General features: G+C 34.6%; 1 protein-coding gene across 2 annotated transcripts in view; it reads left to right on the forward strand.

Moving 5' to 3' along the window:
- The first annotated feature begins 554 nt into the window (after positions 1–554).
- LOC140340831 (bile acid receptor-like) overlaps positions 555–12,329 on the forward strand; it is a 37,404-nt gene continuing 25,629 nt past the window's right edge. The window contains exon 1 of one of the 2 annotated variants that reach the window (XM_072426249.1): positions 555–745. The gene's annotated coding sequence lies outside the window, so the exon portion shown is untranslated. The remainder of the gene's footprint in view (positions 746–12,329) is intronic. The other variant, XM_072426256.1, reaches the window with a different exon arrangement.

Consider the following 12,329-nt stretch of genomic DNA (forward strand, 5'->3'; position numbering starts at 1 on the left):
ATAGTGAAATTAAATCTCCACATACACAGCAAATGTAAACTGACTGATATTCTATTCCTGTTTTGGCAATACATACACTTTTGATGGAAGGAGAAATTACCAACTTTAATAAATTATTTTCACAAAATCTAAATTTTGGTACTTGGAAGGCAGTCTAAGAGAAATAATGAAGGGTATGACGATTCAAGATGACCACAAATATATTTTTGTATTTTCATATGAAATGTTTAACAAAATAAAATAATGAAAAAATGTAAATATATATATATTTACAGGAAAAATATATATAAGAAAAAGTATATATTGTAGACATAGACACAAACTACTGCAAGTAATTATTTAACCATTCCCATGCCAAAGAAATTGCTACTGTCTTGTTAAGTGGGTAAAAGTTTTGCAACAATTGGGCAAAAGAGCAGAACTATTTCTTCACTCCATGCAAAACGACTATGGGAATGTGTGACGTTTGGGTCCCTGTAGCCTCTGTCCCCAATGATCCACTTATTATTTGATTTATGTCTGTTTCGCTGCCCTTGCAGTGACCCAGAGGGAGGGCTGTGTGGGAAGTTGGTGTGTGAGATTATAGAGAGGGCTGCTGAAGCTGTGGACTTTGCAGAACGTCTGGAGCCTTAGTATATGCACAGAGACTGATAAATAGCCACGAAAAAGACATCAGGCTTAATTAGGCTTTCCAGCTTGCAGTGGTGCCTACATCTGGAGATAGCAGTGCTCATCCAAACTGTATGTAAGTACAGTGTATTCTATGTACAAAGTTATAGTGCATGTAGTTTAAGTACAAAAAGTCCATATGTACACACAAAACTACTATTTATTAAGTACAGGTAAAGTTTTAGTATAAATAAGATTTACTTTTGTAATTGTTTTTTTTACACTTTATCTTATGTTAGTGCTACAGTTCTATTTTTATAGTATTTGGGTTTTTTTTTAATATGATTAGAATGTATAAAATAATATGTGTTGTTTATAACAAAAAAATGTACAATACCATATTTAAAAAAAAAATCACTAAATTATTTTATTACTTGGATTTTGAATATGTATGGATGTTCTGGGCCTTTTTTTTATAATATACAAACATTTTGATTTTTTTGAGCTTCATATATAAATGTTACAAATTATTGCAGGCCTACTGTCTATAAGTTCATTCAATGTGTAAATGCAAATGTTACTAAGCAACTGCTAGTGGTAATTTATGTGGCATGTGTGATACATAATTATTCTTTCAGGTGTTCCAATCTTATGTTGCTGTTTAAAAGAGTGCTGTAGATGTTAATGCAATATGATTTTAAGATTTTGTTAGACCATATGTTTTAAATGTCTAAGGAAAGGATCTGTGACAATAGTTTGGGGTTATGGAAACATGGCACTACTAAAATACAGAACTGATAAAAGGTGCTTTCATGTACATTAGGTGACATACTTGGGTTCAGATTTTTTCCATTATAACCTAATGTGAAAAAAATATTAAAAATTGCTAAATTGTGTAATTTTGAAAATACGTTTCTATGTACCTGTTGTTTTAGCAATTAGTAATTTCTTTCTTTTTCTTTGTTTTTTTGTAAATATTCTTTTGTTATTGTCTGTAATATTGCAAGGTCACCCTCAAGTTGCTAAAGTAAGTTTGATTCGCTAAGGTGAGCAAAGGTACTAAGTAATATAAATATAGGGTTCTGCTTAAAGTTTAGCTTTTTGAAGTTATTAAAAAACATAAATGATACAGTTATGTATTATTTTAAAGATGATTAAGGTGTAACCATGGGCAAATTCAAATATGACCTATATGATGATTTCCTAATACAACTAACACTAATTTTTCCCCTAAGCCCCTTTGTAACAGACTTTCATATTATTGATTCTGCAGATCAGTTTATTTTCCATTTCTTCTAATAGTCCACCAAAATTGGCAATTACAGGGCTGAGGACAAACCATATTACACCGTGAAACCCCTGCAGTATTGCCACCTTGTCATCAGCATTGTTTTAGATTGAATTTCGTTTTTAGATAGACTCATATTGTTTAAATTGGGAAAAAAAGTTTAAATTGTAATAATTAGGTGTAATTCTTGTATACTCCTTATCTACATAATACTTTGTTCCAGACCCTGGACATGCCACTTTTTCTATAAGCTTGGCCTAAAAACAAAGTATCATTACAAGTATAAACCACATAGAGCTAACGGAATTCAATCTATAGTGGCCCTTTGCCTGCCACAGAGACATCCAGGTAACCAGGCTGACTGCCATGTAGCAGGGTTGTGTAAATCTCAGAATTAGACAAACAAAGATATAAATCCTTGGCAAGGAAACAAATTCCCATTTTATGTCTTAAATTTGCATATTTAATACATTACTGAGGTATATTTAGGGGGTTTATATGTCATTACACTTTTTTAAATAAATCAAAAGTTGTGCAGATTTTTTAATATTAGTTAATTATGTCAAATATTCTTTTTGTTATAATTGTAACAAATATTAAGTCTGAAAAGAAATATCTGAGATATTGAAAAGGAGTTTCCTGTTTTTTTTTTAATCTATACATTATTGGATGTGTTTTAATTAAATGCAAATTACATATGACTTTAGTTTAGAAGCAAAGCTTTATTAAAGTCAACCACAGAATGGTTAATTGGCTGGAGTAAACGTACAACAAAAATGGAGTAAACGTACAACAAAAGCAATTGAATGAAAGCCCCTGTCCCAAGACAAATGATTTGCAAAAGTGATATAAAAATATATAATATATATATTTATATATAAAAATAATAAAAAGTGAATATTAAAAAGCCTCCAACCTTTTTGGGAGATGCAGGTGGTGTCATTGTTTCTCACCACTTGAGTCAAACAGGGGGTTATTTCTCAGGATTTCAAGCATCCAGCTACCCCTGGAGGAGGGACAGGGTTTGATGCCATCTTCTGCATCTCTTAAAACCACCTGAAGTTGGGCTTAATGTATTTTTTTAATAACACCTTTGCAAGTGATTCCACTTTGGTGGTGGTGTTTAATTAAAGTCGACCTATTTTCATGGAAGGTCCAATTTAATGCCTACTTCTTCAACATTTTAGGGACCAATTACTTTTGTGCCAAATGTCATAAACAAGGCATGGTATATTGATGGATTATATTATCTTGTTTTAATTGCTATGAGCAGGCTGTGTTTGATATTCTTGTGACAAAAACTAGTTTTTTTCAATGGGGCAAACACCTGTATTAAGAGTATATAGAATTTGAATGTATTACTAATTTTACAGCCCTTTATATACATTTTTCGCCACACAGGCATGCAGACAAGATTGTTCAGAAAAAGTGACAGCTATATGGGTTGGGATGACAATCCATTCACTGTAACACTGACAGGGGTTTTATTTAATTTTACTGCAGAACAAACAGTATTGTCACCCTACTACAGAAAGTAAGGTATTATTATTTTTGCTCCATTATACGTGTTAATAGATTTATTGGTAGGAATACATGTCTTTATGTATGTTAATAACAAGCTTGTGTTCATGTTTAAAGCACCAACTAATCACTTTTTTTATTGCCTGATTGGCTGCCCTTATATAACCTGTTCTGTCTGTTCACAATTTTTAGGCAATTTTCATTGGCTGGGCTTGGATGATGTAACTGCCACAGCCATTCAGTTCTGGCAGCCACTGGGGAAGCTGGGATGCATTGGGTGTCCCGGCTTCCTATGCTAAATTTGGTATTTTGTAGTTTACAGGGCCTGATGTATGCAGTTGACATTTATAAGAAATATCCAGTTTCCCACTACCAAAGAAACCAAATAAGATTCAAGCTAAGGTTGCTTCAATAGCTACTGCTCAATATATGAATTTTACTTATGATGTATCCAATCAAAGTGTTGCAAAAATGTAAAGTCGAGTATGGGTAAACAAATAAGATATAAAATCCTAAACATTAAAATATGGATTACATTGTCTATGAGCTGCGGAAGATGCCTTAGTGTGAGTCAGTGTAACTCTATCACTGCTTGTGTAGCTCCTGAGACAAAGGCTAATTAATTAATGAAGGTATCAACTTGGTGAGGCCAAAAGTAACGTGAGCTTACTGTTATGAATAGATTTACTTTCAGGTTAGAAGTATAGGTGGTGCATATAAATCATACAGTAGATAGGTGAATGTTTTGGGGAAATGGTTGAATAGTTGAATACCTTCAAGGGGTATATAGGGTCCACCAATTTCAAAATTTAGCTAGATACAATAGGAGTAACAAACTATGGAATGGATACGGTGTAAAAATGTGAGATTTAAGATAAATGTAAGTGACAGATCATCATGAATTTCTCCTATTCATTGTATTGTCAATCACTTGTATGTATGCCTACCTAAGTGCTTTCTGTACCTGGAACGATTGTCTCCTGTTTTGAAGATTGTCTCAGGTTTTGGAGAGTTGTACCTGAAACCTTTGGTCCCAATACCCTGATCAGTATACAGTTCCCCCCTATATACTATGTACACAAGTCTGTGCAGCACACAACTTTACCCAACACATTCTAGTCTGTACTGCAGCACTCTGTACTACCTATCCCTGCACTAGATCAGTTTTTCCTAAACTTTTTATCCCTCTGAGAACTCCTGCTAAAACCACTGGGGATCAGTGGGAACAATGCCCCTTACATTGATGGTCAGTGGTTGGGTGCCATTGATGATCAGGATGCCACCCTTAGAGACAGATAAAACTGTCATTGGTGTCCTGTAGTTGGCTCTGCCATGTGACATTGGCCCTGGAACTAGGCAAGCACAACTAAATTAATTAGTTAATTAAGCAAACCTCAGGAAAGCCCTGGCAACCTCTTGAGGAACCTTAGGGTTTCACAGAACCCTGGTTTAGAATGAATGCACTAGATTGTATCCTTTGTACTGTACCTATTGTCACACAACTGCCTGTGTTGTAATAGGTACATTTTTACTTTTTTGAGGAGGGGGACTGAAAAACCAGACTATTTTATTTGAGGACAATGTTAAAATGTCTCCTTTAGTAATACCTTATATTTATCTTTACTAAATATCTTCTTTTATCATGTTTCCTTCTTGAATACCTTTATTCTTCAATTTCACTAGCAAAATATGGGTGACGTAAATTACATACTGTATATATATATATATATATATATATATATATATAAGAAAAATGGTAAGAAATGATAATAGTCTTACTGAATGTAAACAGTTGGACACAGTTATTCATGTCTCAAATAAATATTATCCACAATATGTCACTACTTTACATGTAAACAAGCTGCTGAGGTTGATGGAAGAATGTTTATTTCAATTTCTTAGCAATCAGTATTTGGAGTATAATTGAAATAACTCAAAATATGTTAATACAGGAAAATAAGTATTTGATTCTAAACAAAAATTTCCATTGCTAGATTTTTGTAGGATTACTATGTTTATTGAAAAAAATGGTGTTTACATTTCTTGATAATATATGGTAGAATGTTAGTACGTAATTAACTTAATCTCTGGATTTTGAGTTACAAACTAAGCTAAGACTTGCGCTTTGGGGTTTTGGCTCACATGTTTTTCCCAGCATTTGTGAAAAAAAGGTGCAAAAATAAAATAACCAACAATAATTAGAATCAGATGAACTACAATGACTATTGCACACTGCACACCAATTCTAGCTATATTCCAGTATTCTATTCTGAATTTTCTGTTGTACTAATACAAGCATTTTGGAAATGGTGGTGGTGGTGGTGGGGGGGGGTGGTTATCTAATAGGGTCTATCCAAGAGGGAATGGCATTCTCGTGCAATAAATTACACTCCTGCCATCATATATAACACTTTTCTTTATCATCCTGGTATTAATATGGTATTGTTTCCATAATGTGAACAAAGGGTTTATGTTGATAATGTAAATGTAAAAGTTCACTTGTAATGAATCCTATGCAGGCATGTACACAAATAACCCAAAGGACTTCTGTTTAACATAATTACCAGTGGGCTAAAGCCTAAAATATTTCCTAACCAAATATTCTAAACCAAACACCAACACGTTTCCTGTCCTACAACCTACTCTATAGGCAAGACAATATGTGTTTGGTTACCTTTTAGTGTAAGCCATTTATCTCATCTACCTAAACAAATCCTGCCCCTTGACAATGACTATAGCAGGGAAGGATTCAAAGCGGCCACAAAGCAATTTATACATAACTTTGCACTTATATGTCATTGTATGTACATGTGTGTGTAGAGAAGGAAGCAGGAGGTAATATAGATCTAAGTTTGACATTAGCTCCTAAACAGACTTTTATTACAATGTGCCACACTAAGTGGTAAATTCTAGGCTCATTTGTAGTCACAAAGCCTAAATTCCTTATTTGTAGAAATTTACAATACCAAGCAGGATTGTGCACATTACTGAAGAGTCAAGATTGTGATTATAATGGTATGCATAATGGTAAATACGCAATATAACGGCCAGCAAATAGACATGAGTACCAAGATGTGCTTTGGTGTAGTATGTGCAAAACAGAAGTTTGGGGATAGGTTTGGCATTGGATAGTATATGCAGAAAAGAAGTAGGGGGTACAGCAGTAGGAGGTATGTGCAGGATAGGTGTGTGAAGGGTATTATATGAAAAAGTATGTGAAGAAGAAGACTGGGGTAGGGATGGCAGGGAGGGTGATTGTTTATTGAATTTTGTTTTTCTTTTTTTGATGTAAGGTGATGTTTAAGTAGATAGTAAAGGTCTTTTAGATAACTAATACCTCATCCATGTCCAATAGATAAAGATTTGGTATAGTCCCCAATCTGTATCTGAAAAAACTCTGGGCAATGGCATTTTCAAAGTAATGTTCAGTGCTAAAAACTTGCATGTTTCAGCAAAAATCAGTAGGTAGGAGTTCACCACTGGCATCCTTATTTATTGCAGAATAGCTGTCAACATGACAGCTCAGTCTGCCCCAATACAAGAGATTAGCTGTTGGTTTGACAGTTGGTCTTGGTGTGTGCATCTCTGGAGTATTCATAACAGTAGGATCTTCTGAGTTCAACGTGATAGCTTAATTCAGCAATGGCAAAGCAGCTTCCTTATGTGATGAGCAGAGCTGATTTTCTCACTTTGACTTGAAGTCTATTTTAGGAGCCTTTGTCAATATGACATGTGGACAGAGCATAGTTGGTTACAACATGCAACATTTCCAGAAAAACATGGTATTTTCCAGTAGTCAAGGAATTTAGCATTCTCAGTATACTTTCATTTACTTGCTAATTATTAAGTGACTTCCAGCTCATTTGATCAGCCGTGTTTTGGCAGCATTTTAGCATCATCAGAGATAGGATCTTTGTAACCTTTGCTTTTTCTCCTAATGTGCTGCTGTCTAATTTTTTTTTATATTTAATTGAAGATACTGTACCATACAAAATTCAAAAAATACAAAAAATCTGTCCGGCAATATATATATATATATATTTATTTATATATACCGTATATATTTATATGTAAGTGCCTTGGACATGGCTGGTTACAATTATTAGTTGGTTTATTGTCCACTCATTAATGGATGCACTATGACTGAAGATCCTATGGTGTCTGTATTTTTGCCACTTCAAGTGCCCAGGTACTGCCCTGAAACTAGCTACTTTCTACTATACACAAACCCAAAGTCTATGTTTTTATTATTTTGGGAAATTTTGTGTATACTGGAATACACAAATGGAGTTTACTAAGGGAATGTGAAAAAAGATGCAAAAGGACCCAGAGGGTGAACTTTTTGTCCAATTTGAGTAAATATGGAGGAAACAGAGCTCCCCTTTCCAGGGTCCCTCAATAGGCAAACAATACAACTCTGATGTAACTCACTCATATTTGAAAAGACTTAATTCAAATTGATTACAATCTTTACAGAAAACAACAAAACCTGTGGGTACAATGATATAGGCAAGATTCCACCTTCCATTAACATATTCCCTTTTCATTTTCCATTTTCCAAAGGGTTTTGCAGAATTAGCTATGCTTTTTCAGGAATAATATTGGTAATATTGTGGTATTGTTTCAAATATCAAAATATTGTATCAACTTTATCATTGGTGCCTTCACTGCCCCTCTATTGGTTGGTCCTGGGAGGTAATGAGTTTGGCAACCTAAAAGCAATTAAGTAGTAAGGATCGGGGAATCATTTAATATCCAAGGACTGACTAGAGTAGATATATTTCTATAATAGGAATAGTAAAGTCCCAACTACAACTTTGTACATATAATGTCATTCCAATTCTATCTCAGTGGTTCATTTTGTAATAAATACAATTACAGTTTTGTTGCCTTCACTTTAAATGTATTAATTGATTAAATAAAAACAGGGATAACTGGTTGGCTGTAAACTATTTTGACAAAAATCCAAAGCCATTAACTATATCTAAATGATAATACATTTTGAAACTGTTAAATAAACAGACTGATTGAACAAAATAAAATGTCGAATGAATTTTTACCAGAAGCACATTCTGTACTGTGGGTGGGTATCAAGAAAAGATAAGACCAACAACTTGCCAAATATTCTTCTGTGCAAGCTATGTGGATGATTTGAAGTATTAAAATGTAAGCTCAGTAGTACTACTGTGCTCTGCTAAAGACTTTTTATATAGGGAATTAGAGAAAGTGTATTCTCTCTTTACTGAATATATATATATATATATATATATATATATTTATTTATACTGGTCCCTCTTATCTAGCAGCTATAACAAAGGTAGGCAAAATATTTGCTAATTGAGTGTTTCCTCACTCTAGTAGCCAATCTAAAAATCCCAAAATTGTAAAAATAAACAGTGGCATTTAAAAATGAAACAGTTGCAGTCCAGTTTGTTAAAGGTCCTAAGAGCAGTAGCTCAAACTATGCTGTGTCTTTTGTGGTCACATTAGTGCTCTGCAATAACATGCGTTATCAAAGTGCATGGTTAAACAGCTCTTTAGTGCCCCACCATGTGTTACTGCCAAGCCAACAGCAAACCACAATTGTGTGTTTAGAATTTAATGCACTGCAGTGGACCAAGGGGGTGTGAATTGGCCCTTAATGTGAATTATGGGTGATCTTTCAAGCTCTAGGGTGGCTATATTTAATGTAATAACTAAAATAGAGCAATGCAGATAGGTAAACATGAAAACTTTACATAAAAAATGTTTACATCAGGAAAATATCACATTTTGTAAGTGCCTCCTGCCAATCCCTTAGTAAATTTTGCAACAATTCATGTTTCCTCTCCACATTCTCAATTCAATAAAGCCTTTACTTCATCTCTTTATGGAAGTGGGGTTTCTGGGTATGGAAGAGCATCGCCCCATTAGACAGGGCTTGGACCCGAGCTGACAATCTCCAAACTAACCAATGTCACATGGGGAGAGGCAGTGACATAATTCCTCTAGGTAACGCCCGAGGCTTGACTTCTGCAGTTGAGAGGCACAGCGCCTTTTTATTATGAATAGTGCAAAAATAACTGAAAATATTCTACACTTTTTTAAGGGAAACTTGTGCCATTGGTGGCTTTGGTTCTACTAGGGCCTAATACCCTTATTATAACATCACATATTGCACAAAATATCCTAAATAGCTGCTACCTGATGTCTACTGTCTGCTGGTCATCTTGTTCTATCAGTTATATTCTCACCAGTTATGCTGCAAACTGAAAACAAAATGTAATAGTCACCCTCTTCCAGCTAGACCTTTTAGTATTTGGTATGTTGCCAGGCCATTGAAATAATCCATTTTGCAGGATTTGCAAGAAGGGAAGCTGGTGAACATCTAAATTTGGATTCTGATAGCCAATCCTTGAGAAATCATTCCAACATTTTATTATGCATGCACATAAATTGAGAAAAATTCTTATTTCAGTCAAAGGGAACTCTTGGGACATGTTAGAACAGACATTTAGATACCACTCATGCCCTAACTGTTGGAGTCTTATTAATGACAATAAAATGGAGCTGTGTGACATTTACTTTATTTGTTATGGAACTCAGCATACAGCATGTCTACTGGCTATAAAGATTGTGATAGGACTTGACCTATTGAATGTTGTGTTGTCAGCACTCAAGAATAGGTCAAGCCTGATCCTCCAGATCATTGGACCATGTAAACCTTACAACCATGCAGCAATGACTGACTTGACAGTTACATTCGATACTACAGTCACTTTTTTGGAATTCTGTTTTTATTAGTCACCCTAAAAACATACAATACAAACAAATATCTAGAAGAATATGTTTTCACTTATCATACTTGAAATTCACACATAGAAACAGAGTAGAAGAACATTTTGGATCATTGAGGAAAAATAGGGGGAAGAAGAAGGGGAAGGAATAAAGAGGAAAAAAGGGGATGGGGCAGTGGGGAGCCTAACAGAGAGTAAACTACTACAGTCATTTTTGAACACACATATATGGGCATTCAAAATGGCATCTATAAAAGTTATAAAAGTCATCTGAATGTTAGGATACAACGAAAGTATATAGCAAAAACAATCCCAATATTTGAAACTGGGTAAGAGGGAAGGAATCAAGAGTGGTCACAAGCACAAGAATTCATAGATGACTCAGTTCTTGGTCGTGACAACAAAATGTTTGTGTGCCCTAGCTAGGAATCTTGCAGTTATTTACAATAAATCTGGGGGAGCTGCAGTTTTTACATACTATTTTACCTTTCCTGTAACTTATATTTTTTAAAAAATTGCAAACTTTTAATAGTTTAAAACAATGCAATATGAAACACTCAGCAACTCAATAAAATATATTATTTTACTGCTTTGTTATCTCAGAATTACAAGCCAGGGGAATTAGGAAGTCATAAATCCAGAAAAAGAGATGATTTATTTAAGAAAGTAATGTTCACTTACTGACACAGTGACCCTGATTTATGAAAGCTCTCCAGGGCTGGAGAGAATACACTTTCAGAAGTGAACTAGGTGATCCAGCAAACCTGGAATGTATCTGGTCCAGGATTCAAAACATTTGCTAACAAATAGAAAAGGATTTTTAAAAATCTATTCCATGTTTTCTGTATCACCCAGTTCACTTCTGAAAGTGTATTCTCTCCTGCCTTGGAGAGCTTTCATAAATCAGGGCCAATATGTTTGCTTTATTCAAGTATTACATGCTTTTAGCATACAAATAGAGTGCTTTAACAATCTGATCAAAAGCTTGTATAAAAATCATTTATATCTAACATAACCAGAAAATTAGAGAGACAAGTTTTATGCATTTTTTACATTTACTTTATAATTTCAGTTTTCTGTTGCACATATATTGCCCTATTTTGTTGATAAAAACATTTGGAGCTAAAAGATCATTATAATTAAAGTGGAGCTCCAGTTTGTTTTTTAGCTTAAATAAAAAAATTGATGATGAGTGGCATCTTTAGTTGCTAAACTTGACCTACTTGAACAGCTTTTGTTGCTATTCTTGACCTATCCCCAAGGCTGTTCCCAAGATATTTACTTCCAGTTTCTATGTTAAATGACAGCCAACATTATCAATCCAACTTTCTGCAAGCCCATGCTCAATGGCACACTCCCTGGAGGTAAAGCAAGGTATACATTTCCAATAATTATCGTTAGAAAATGAACGATTACGGCCGATCAACAATTATGCACGATTATACTTGAACCTATTGTGCACAATTCTGTACATGCTGTATCGATACAATTGTTCAAATATAATCCACCAATAGTGTACACACACTAGAAACATGCATGATCACTGAACGACAGTACACACGATAGATAGCGAACGATTGTCAGCCAATCAGATCCGCCATGAGGGTCGTTCATTTCCAACGACAATCCTCGTTCGTTGGCGTCTTTGGTCAGTCGTTGGTCACCTTTTTTGTGAGCGATTTTCGGCCGATTGGTCGTTCATGTCCAACGATAATTATTGGAAGTGTGTACACAGGTTAAGTCATCATTTGGCTCACAGTACTCCTATGAGTACTGACTACATAACAGCCACTTTGTTTTGGAAGAAAAAGATTCCACTACCATGACTTTGGAATAAGAGAGATTTTCCAATGGGGACTGCAGTTGTTGTGACAACTTTTATTTACATTGAATACATTTTCTCTCATTTCCTGTTGCAGACAACAAAATTAATTACCTGATAGGGGTTTTGGCTCTTTCGTGCTACAAAACAAGAAAAAATGATTGGCTGGACATATTCCATTGTCGCTTTTGCATTATAGAATTATTGGCAGTTCCCTGTTCCCTCCACAACTAACCTTAAACTGAAAATGAAAAGAAGAATTCACAGTCAGATGTCACCTGACAGCAATACCATGAGTTCCCAAATCCTAAAA

Source organism: Pyxicephalus adspersus, chromosome 1, assembly GCF_032062135.1.
Source record: "Pyxicephalus adspersus chromosome 1, UCB_Pads_2.0, whole genome shotgun sequence".
Lineage (NCBI taxonomy): Eukaryota > Metazoa > Chordata > Amphibia > Anura > Pyxicephalidae > Pyxicephalus > Pyxicephalus adspersus.